Genomic DNA, 10,067 nt, shown 5'->3' with positions numbered 1-10,067 from the left:
AAAGAGGAAGAGGACATTTTTCCCTCTAGCAATACCCCACTGATCATGGTATCTTGAAGCATTTTTACAAGAGGGAAAGAAGATATGTTTCCTCAAGAAGTTTTGAACACATGTTAAGGGAGAAGAGATACATACTCCAGACAAACACAGATTCAGAAAGCCCTGTTTTTGAGGGAGAAAGTCACTTGGATGAATGGGGACTGATGACAGCAGAAAAGAGAGTCAGCTATGGACTCAAGAAAGAGTTAATTCTGCCCATTGAGATTCAAGCAATGGGGAGGAGCAGGTCCTGGGAAATCAGCCAAGCAATTCGCTTAGCAGAGATACTGCACTCAAGGAGATCTCCATTAGACCTCTGCAAAGGGAGAAAGGAACCTTTGGCACTTCCTACATTTATAACCTTGGAAAAGACACAGAACTTTCCTGGTCCTGTTTTTTTTTTTTCCAAATTAAAAAGGTAGGAGTGGGGTGAGATAGCTTCTTGGTCCCCTATGGCCCATTGGTTTTATTATTTCCAATCCCTGAAGTACTAAGACTTGGGAGTTGTTATTGCCACATGTCTGTCTTAAAGGTATAACTCACTTCCACGGGACTGTAGATGAGTCCACTCTTCCCTTTGATGCCAGGTAAGTATGGGAGAGAGTACCTCAAATTTATGGAGCAAATGTTTTATACTGACTCTATTGTCCACTGGCAGATTTTTATTGGGAAGCATAAAGGCAGGGGTTTATGTATCAGGAGTGCAATGCCACAGGGTCACCCTGCTGACCAGAGCTGATACCATCCCTCTGTAAAAGCCAAACCTGAAAGGATCGCTCCCCACCCAAGGGGGATGTTACAAAAATAACATGCTTCCTTGTCAACCAACAAGCCGTTTACTTTCACGGATGGCCTTTGCAATGGTTCCATTGTATCACAGACAACTTAAACTATCAGTCTGCACAACCTTAGTTTGTACTGAGGTTTATGATGATCTATAAATATTTCCATAGTTGTTTCAAGTGCACATGTCCTGTTCCCAAATTAGATTGTTAGCTCTGTGAAAGAAGTGACTGTGACCTCACATTCTGTTATATTCTCTCAGAGTGTCCCCTGGAGTTTGTTTACTTGTAGCAAAGGCTAAATAAATGCAGATGACTAATAATAGTCCCTATTAGAGTCAATGATTTTCTAATTATTTAATTGCTATGTAGATGACTTTTGCTAAAGTATTCAGACAATCATAGATTTAGACCTGGGAGAAGTTTAGTGGTCATCTGGACCCACCTGCTCATTTTTCAACACAGGAAACTGAGGCCTAGAGAATTGAAGCAACTTTCCAAAATTCAGGGAGGAAGAGGCAGTGTGGGCTTTGAATTTTGGTCAGATCCTTCAAACTTGACACTAGCCTTTGGAATATTCTGAGCATTGAAAGGTTCAGTGACTTGCCAACAGTTTGCAGACACATTGGAGTCTGATAATCTCTGTGTTCCAACTCAGATGCTGTTAGCTTAGTGATCTCTACCAAGTTTGTCAACCTCTAGAATTGTCTGCATATTCATGTGTAAAATTGGGACAATGACATGTAGAATGTAAGCCCCTCCTCAAAGGTCAAGGATACATTTGATTTCTGTTTCTTGGGTTCCTTTAGTGGGCACTTTGATAAACCGCTGTTGAATTGCATCTTGCCACTCCCATAAATCAAAGTTTCCTCATCTATAAAATGGTAGGATTAAATGGAATTAGAGGAAATAATGGATCTCCATGCTCCCTTCTGGCCCTAAAAATCTTTTCTATAGAATAGTAGCACCTCTACCTCCTTTCCCACTCACACCACAACCCTTGTCCATGGTTTATTGTGAGAATCCAAAGATGTGGCACATATAGGGTAAATGAAAGATCTTTCTAATATAAATTATTATGATCAGTATTGCTATCATTCTAATTAACAATAGTAATAATGATGGTGGGGCTTAAAAATAGCAATGGTTGCAATGAGAAAAAAAAGGCAAAGTCTGACTCCTTTAAGAATTTAATTTTTCCTGAAGCTTTAAAGTTGCATTAGTGCATTTAATTGGAAATCCCCCTTTGAATGTGCATATTTACCAGCAGGGAGCAGTGCTAATTCTCCCAGGGGAGTTCAGGGGCAAAGGGAGCATGTAAGCCTTCAGCACTATCAGCCTGGCAGGGTCCAAGGCTGTGCATTTAGCTGTCCTGTGTTTGCTCTGGCAGGCTCTGCGTCAGTCAGTAGATAAATCTCTTTCCCAGAATTTTCAGGTCAGTGCAAATGCACAACAGACATATTTGAGCCAGACTACTTCAGTAGAGGAAACGTTGTTGGTGGCCACAGACACCAAAGCTGCAGGTAGAGGATAATTCTGCCTGAGGCAGGCTCCATTCAAATCCAGCTACTCCCTGCCCCCCTTACCCCTTCCAAATCTTCTTTCCCTGTATTTGCCCCTAAGAGAGGCTATTTCCAGTTTGTATATGACAATTTGATTGGCTGTAACTTAAACTCTCATAAAGCTTAAAATAAACACAGATTAAGTGTGTGTGGCTAAGTGGGGAGAGTGATCACCCTCCCACAGATGGCTGTGGAGTCACAGAATCTGCTTTGCGATATGGGAACATATCATCTGCTCCCATCCTAGAGCATACGTGGCGGGGTGTGCAGCTGGGGCGGAGGCCTACTCTGCAGGATATTAACCCCAAGAGGGTTCTTGTTAAAAGGAGATTGTTTTCAGTTCCATGCCATGTGGCTCATCCCTGCCAAATACAAGCAGGCTGTTCTGGTGTGTGTGTGTGTGTGTGTGTGTGTGTGTGTGTGTATTGTGTGTATGTGTGTTATGTATGTGTGTGTGAGTGTGTGTGTATGTGTGTGTGAGTGTGTGTGTATGTGTGTGTGAGTGTGTGTGTGAGTGTGTGTATGTGTGTGTGAGTGTGTGTGTGTGTGTGTGTGTGTTCCCAAGCACAGGGCTTGGAATATAGTAGGTACTTAATCAATACTAGTTATCTGCCTGGCACACCTTATTTTCTGTGGGTACACACATAGTCCTGCTAGCATTTCTTGTGGGGAAATGTCAATGTGAATATTGAGTTATATGCATGCTGCAATGAATTAATTAAACAGTAGGAATTTGCTAAAATACTACTATGTGCTAAGCACTCTTCTAGACTTATGTAAAAAATGAAAGTCTCTTCCCTGAAAGAATTTCTATTTTGTTGATGTAAAGAACATGTAAAATACCTGCCAATATATATGGATATTCAGACAATAGAAACATGCGAGTAGATGTGTATATGCAAACATATAGAAATATAACACATTATATATATAGTGTATATATTGTATATACTATGTAATATATATATATATATATATATAGCAAGTACAAAATGATTTTGATTAGAGGGGCACTAGCAAGTGAGGGAAACAGGAAGGATCCATGGTGGATGTGGTCTTTTAGATAATCTTCAAAGGAAGAGAAACATTCTAAGAAACTAAGTTAAGTATGGAGGCATTTCTGCAATGGGAGGCAGCTTGTGCATCAACATAGACGTGGAATGTCCTATACAGGCAGAAGAATGATGGTAAATGTTCAATAACCAGCTCTCAAGGAAAAAAAAAAAGCACATTCAACACATTTTAAGCTTAATCTGAATTATTAATATTTTTCCATCTCTTTCTTAACTCTAGACAATCAACAAAATGATAGATCAAGCCCTGATTTGCAGCATTTGCCAATTCTGGGATGTAAGTGTTCACATGGGAAATTTAACAGTTGATTTTGATAAACCAGTTCCATCCAGGGAAGAACAAGCCTGCCAGTCTGTCTAAATCACATTGGTCATGATGAGGAATAATATTCAGTACCCTGTAAAGGTAGGCTGCAGAAAGCTTATGAAGGGATCTAATGCAATAAAAGGCGTTTGTGGTTTTCTCTGATACAGAATTTTCTAACTATTTTATGTGATGGACCATTCTGATGAAATATATGCAATCCCTTTTCAGAATCATGTTGATAAATACATAAAATACAATCCAGAGGATTAAAAAGGAAACAAATTATATTGAAAAACATTTCTCAAAATGTTAAAAAAAATACATGAACCCAGGTTAAGAACTCTTTCTCTAGGGGCAGCCAAGTGGCACAGTGAGTAAGAGTGGTGGCCCCAGAGTTGGGAGACCTGGGATCGGTTCAGGCCCCAGATACTTAACACCCACACAAAATAACTGGCCATGTAACCTTGAGCAAGTTACTTAACCCCAATTGCTTCAAAAAAAGAACTCTTCCTCTAGAAGAAATAAACAATCACTATTTTTAAGTAAGTGATATAGCCAGACTTTTACCATAGAAATATTGCTTTTATAAAATTCATCTTAATTTGTATTTTTGAACTTATCAAACAATAAATAGGAGAATTTGCACATAGATGGTAGAAAAGAAAATAAGGGTTCTATTATGCACCATTTGTCTAGAGTGTTACTTGATAGCTGTGACAAGGAAGGAGAGTCAAGGTACTAGAGGGCAGGAGATCAATTAGGAAGAGTGAGGAATCCATGCAGATACCTACCAACCAGTATCTTGTGGGAAGAGGACTCATGTGTACTGATCAATCATTAACACACACACACACACACACACGCACAAATTTAAAATACTTACTGATTCCATGGACCTCAGAGTCTAATGGTAGAGATGATATGCAATTGATTATGTATAAACAACATATGAAGGACAAATTTGGGGTAATGTGAGAGGGAGGGCACTGTAATTAAGAGGGATCAGGAAAGGATTCCTTCAGAATATGGGACTTTAGTTGAGACTTTAAGGAAGCCAGGAGGTAGGGATAAGGTGGGAGAGCATTCCAGGCATGGAGCACAGCCAGTGAAAATATACATAGTTAGGAGATGGAGATGGAGCACAGTGTGAGGAAGAACAAGGGAGCTAGTGTTACTGTTTGGCAGAGTACATGGCAGAGGGTAAGGTGTACGAAGAATGGAAAGTAGGAGGGGGATAAGTAACGATGTACTTAAGAGCCAAATACAGGATATACAATGCTGCTAAAACTGGTTGATGGGACTGTACATGCCTGTACATATGTATAAATCAATTAACAGGAAAACAGAAATCTCATTATATATTTTGAATGGGGTTACCTTTCTTTTTCTGGCTCAACAACTGGTTTTCAGTGTTCCTGAAGTTGCCTGTGATCAGACTAAGTCAATTGTTGCAAAATCATAAGCAAAATTCCCTCACACCACAAAGAAAAAGGCAGAATACCAGATCAAAACCTTGAAACCAACTGTTATTAAAACATCCCATGGTAGTAATGGCAGTTGTTACTAGGGACATGCTCATTGTCAACTGGGACCTCTATTCCAAGACTTTTTTTTTTAATTTGGTAGTTAAAAAAAATCTTTAAAACATTTCACCTGCAGTACATTCCCTCTCTCTCTCTCTCTCTCTCTCTCTCTCTCTCTCTCATTCAAGAGCTTTTATTCTAAATACAGTATTTGAAACATTCAATGGTTCAAAAGCTTTTGAATTTCCCTGATGCATAAACCCTTCAGAATAATGCAGCTTACAACCCTTACATATCTGCATAATCTCTGAAACAGAAAGATAACCATCACTTGATGACCACCCTTCCAATGAAGAGTTTTCCTTAAATTTTTTTTTGCCTTTTTTTTTTGGAGGACAATTGGGGTTAAGTAACTTGCCCAAGTTTACACACCTAGTTTGTGTGTGTGTGTGTGTGTGTGTGTGTGTGTGTATGTGTTAAGTGTCTGAGGCCGCAACTGAACTTGGATCCTCCTGACTCCAGGGTCAGCACTTTACTCACTGCACCACCTAGCCGCCCTTGTTTTTCTTTAATTTGAAAGACTGATTATCACCTGAAAGACATATAGTCCCAATCTGGGCTCAAACTTAACACATACTTATTGATCAATAACCAAGTCACTGATAAGAGTGTTACTGCTAAGGGGGTAGAGTCAAGATGTTGGAGTAGAAAAAGGACTTCCCTGCCACTCTGTCTACTTCCTCCTCCAATTCATGTAAAAGGTGGCTCTGAAGAAACTTTGAAGCTACAGAACCCACAAAATGACACAGAGAAGCTAACCTCCCACTGATCACAGCCTGGCAGTCTGGCAGGAAGTGGCCAGCACAGTGCTCTGGGAGCCCAGCCCAGCCCCTAGCAAGCCTGAGGTTTTAGACTCAGGGCAGCCACAACCAGCCATCAGCCAGAGGGACTTAAGATCACCAGAAGCTGTGGCAGTTCCAGGATTATCAATGTATAGATGCCAAAGTAAAGTGAGAGGTCAGTGCAGTGTGGACTTTGGGATCCAGTAGTTTGGGAGTATGGTTAGCCATTGCCCCAGGGCAAGAAGCAGCTGAGGAATGGTGGCCATGTATTGCGGCCATGTGGCAACTTCAGCTCCTGGCCTGTATATTGTAGGGGGACCAAACTACCAGTCTAAGGGGTAATCTTTCTTGTTTCAATTTGCTTGGATCTGGATTTGAAGTCTAGGGTGGAGGTCCTGTGGTACATGACCAGTTTGCCAAAGCCTGTGGAGGCTTCAGAGAGGACACCCAAGTAATACATTCAGGAGCTGAGAAAAACCCAGCAATTGAGACAAAATTCCCCTGCCTTGTAGCAGAGTTCTACTGTGGCAAAAAGCCCAAAAATCAAGTAATTGACTGGCAACATGAGCAAGAAAAGGAAGCAAAGCAAGCAGAGCAACCCAACATTAGACTCCTATTTTGGGGACCAAATGGATCAAAACATGGAACAGGAGGAAGATAGTGAAGTCGGACCTCCTGCACCAAAAGCTTCCAAGAAAATCCATGCGGTTACAGGCCTGAGAGGAGCTTAAAAAGAATTTTGAAAACAAAATATGAGAAGTGGAGGAAAAAATTGGGAAGAGAAATGAGAATGATGCAAGAAAATTATGGAATGAGAGTGAACAACCTGACTGAAGAAAATAACTCCTTAAAAATAGACTAACTAACATGGCAAAAGAGGCTCAAAAAGGCAATGAGGAGAAGAATGCCTTAAAAAGCCAAATTTGCCAGATGGAAAAAGAATCTCAAAAGCTCAGTGAAGAGAATCATTCCTTAAGAATTAGATTCGAGCAAATGAAAAGTAGTGACTTTATGAGAAATCGAGATACTATCAAATGCATCCAAACAAATGAAAAAATAGAAGGCAATGTGAAATATATTTTTGGAAAAGCTACTGACCTGGAAAATAAATCCAGGAGAGATAATTTAATAATTATTTTACTACCTGAAAGCCATGACCAAAAAAAAAGAACCTAGAAATCATCCTTCAAGAAATTCTCAAGGAAAATTGCCCTGATGTTTTTGAAGCAGAGGGCAAAATAGAGGTTAAAAGAATCTACCAATCACCTCATGAAAAAAATCACAAAAAGAAAATGCCTAGGAATATTATAGCCAAGTTCTGGAATTACCAGATCAAGGAGAAAATATTAAAAGCAGCCAGGAAGAAACAATGTCAATATTGTGCAAAGACAATCAGTATAACACAGGATCTGACATCTTCCACACTTAGGGATTGAAGGACTTGGAATATGATATTCTGGAGGCCAAAGGAGCTGGCATTAAAACCAAGAATCACCTACCCAGCAAAAATGAGTATCATGGTGAATCAGCAATGCCATATTCACAATGCCTATGGAGATTACAAATATGCTGATATAATTATCCATTACAAAATATGTCATGCTTGCCATATGGGGAAATAAACTAGAAAATTTATTAAGATACCAAAAGACTGAGTCCAAAAACCAGAAAGTGAAAGCCATCAGAGTAGTTATGACATGGGCACAGGTAGATAAAGTAGAAAGTACCCACATTTTCAAGCCTTTAAAACAGAACAGGCTACCTCAGGCAAAGGTCCTCCTCTCCCCACTCACAGCAACCACCCAGCGTCCGGGAAGCGCGCTCCCAGCAGCTCCGGCCCCTGGCAGTCCTCAGCAGGAGTCCTTAGCAGAAATTCTGGCTAAGTCAAAAAGGGCTTTGCGCTGCCGCTGCCTCTGCTGCTGCTGCCGCCGCCACCACCTCCAGCCACCGCAGGAACGCTAGCTTGGCTTCCGCTTCCTCTTGCTCCGCCCCTTCCTGCTACGTCAGCAAGTCCAACGGGGCATGGAAGATCTTTAAATCCCATAACCCTTACATTCGGCCCCAAGGTCTTTCATGTCCCTTACTTGGCAAAAATACAGTAGGAATAACTGGTGTCAACAAAATTTCACAACAATATAACAAGAACAGCACACAATAAACACAGAAAACCATATTTTAGGGTGGGGCTTGAGCACAAGCTCCCCATCATTCCCCCCACCCCAAACAAATGGGGCCCCAAAATCTTGTGGTAAGGGGTGAAGATCTCTTCTTCTATGGCTAGTTGCTGCTGAAATCAGATGTAGAGCTGTCCCTGTCCTAAGGGGTCCCATTTGAGAGGTCAGTTCTTAATATGCTTGATGCCAGGTCCAAGGGTGACACATCACAGTTGCAAACAGGGGGTGACATCCAGCTTAAGCTATCAGGCATCTACAGATGGAGGGTACCAAGCCTGTGGAAACAAATCTAACAAACAAGGTGAACAAACAAAAAATCAAGAAAAAGCAAAGAGACTATAACCAGACTATCGTAGCCTCACTCACGGTAGAATAAATGAGTTAAGGGTACAATTTTGTAATCATCTTCTCCAGAATAAACAATAGTTACAGTGTTATCCCTCCCATATGCTATAATCTCTGCAGCCTTTGGAACATCATCTGGCTTCCGTTTTACCCGTACTTTAGCTCCTGATTTTATTCTATCAGTAGAACCAAATCCTTCAGTTCCTGTGACAGTTATTTTGGAAGGAGGGTCAGTTTTTACAAGTGGCATTGTTTTACAAGGAACAATAATCAATTGAACTATCCTATCATTCTTGTGAATCTGTATGGGCCCTTCACCTAAATTCTGGAATGTTACAACAATTTCTCCTTGATAATTAGAATCTATTACTCCAGCCAATACATGTATTCCTTGAGCTGCTAATCCTGATTTGGGTAAAATCTGTCCAAAGTGATTTTTAGGGATTCTTATGCATATCCCAGTGGAGATTTTTCTTATTTCTTTTCTGTCCAACCAAAAGTCCTCTAAACAATGTAAATCATACCCCACTGAACCAGGTGGTCCTGGGTACGGTGCTGGGACATCTGGCCTCAAGGTCCAATACTCAATATTTGGGATCTTGTGTGTTTGTTGTTTTCTAATTTGCAGATTGGGGGTCATCATTCTGGCTAGAGGTGTACTTCCTCCCAATGGTCTATTATTCAAATTACGCAAAGCCATGAACAAATTATCCTTCCAATGTTGATATGAATTATTGGAACTTAACTTCCTCAATTGTCCTTATCAAGAAAGAAACATCAAGTAGACAGATTTCCAAACTGTCCAACCATTACATTCATACCCAGTCAACATCTGGGTTTTCACATTCTGGGTTTTTCAAAGCCGGGGGACTCTCAACAACGGCTTCCCAGAATTCAAATAAAATCACAGAATACTTCTCAAAGTGAGTCCCAAAACAAAGCTACACATCAGGGCTTATATAGCCTTCTCCTGGCTCAGAGAATGTAACAACCTTATTGACTCACTGGCCAATCAAGAAGTATCTACTGAAAAACAAGCCTCCCACCCCAGGCTTCAGGTGCACATTAGCCTAGGGGCAGGGAAGATCTTTAAAATTTACATTCTTATTACACATGGTTCAGGGAAAATATGGTCATTCAGTGGAATAGATGACTTTCAAGCATTCTTGATGAAATAACCAGAGTTGAATAGAAAATTTGACATTCAGATACAAGAGGCAAGAGAAGCATGAGAAGGTAAACAGGGAAAAGAATTCATAAGGAACTTACCAAAGTTGAACTATTTACATCACTGCATGGAAAAATGATAATTGTAACTGATGAAACTTTTATCAATATGAGAACAGTTGAGGGGAATAGAAATAGATAGATAGATAGATAGATAGATAGATAGATAGATAGATAGATAGATAGATAGATA

At 40.3% G+C, this 10,067-nt stretch overlaps 1 long non-coding RNA gene across 2 annotated transcripts in view; it reads left to right on the top strand.

Moving 5' to 3' along the window:
- The first annotated feature begins 285 nt into the window (after positions 1-285).
- LOC138174488 (uncharacterized) overlaps positions 286-10,067 on the top strand; it is an 18,578-nt gene continuing 8,796 nt past the window's right edge. Inside the window, exons 1-2 of one of the 2 annotated variants that reach the window (XR_011171739.1) lie at positions 286-457; positions 3,677-3,862. This is a non-coding gene — a long non-coding RNA (uncharacterized lncRNA). The remainder of the gene's footprint in view (positions 458-3,676; positions 3,863-10,067) is intronic. The other variant, XR_011171740.1, reaches the window with a different exon arrangement.

This window comes from Petaurus breviceps, unplaced genomic scaffold (assembly GCF_028583685.1).
Source record: "Petaurus breviceps papuanus isolate PSGF00001 unplaced genomic scaffold, PetGlider_PUasm1.0 689, whole genome shotgun sequence".
Classification (NCBI taxonomy): Eukaryota; Metazoa; Chordata; class Mammalia; order Diprotodontia; family Petauridae; genus Petaurus; species Petaurus breviceps.
This window is presented reverse-complemented; position numbering and strand designations above follow the sequence as displayed.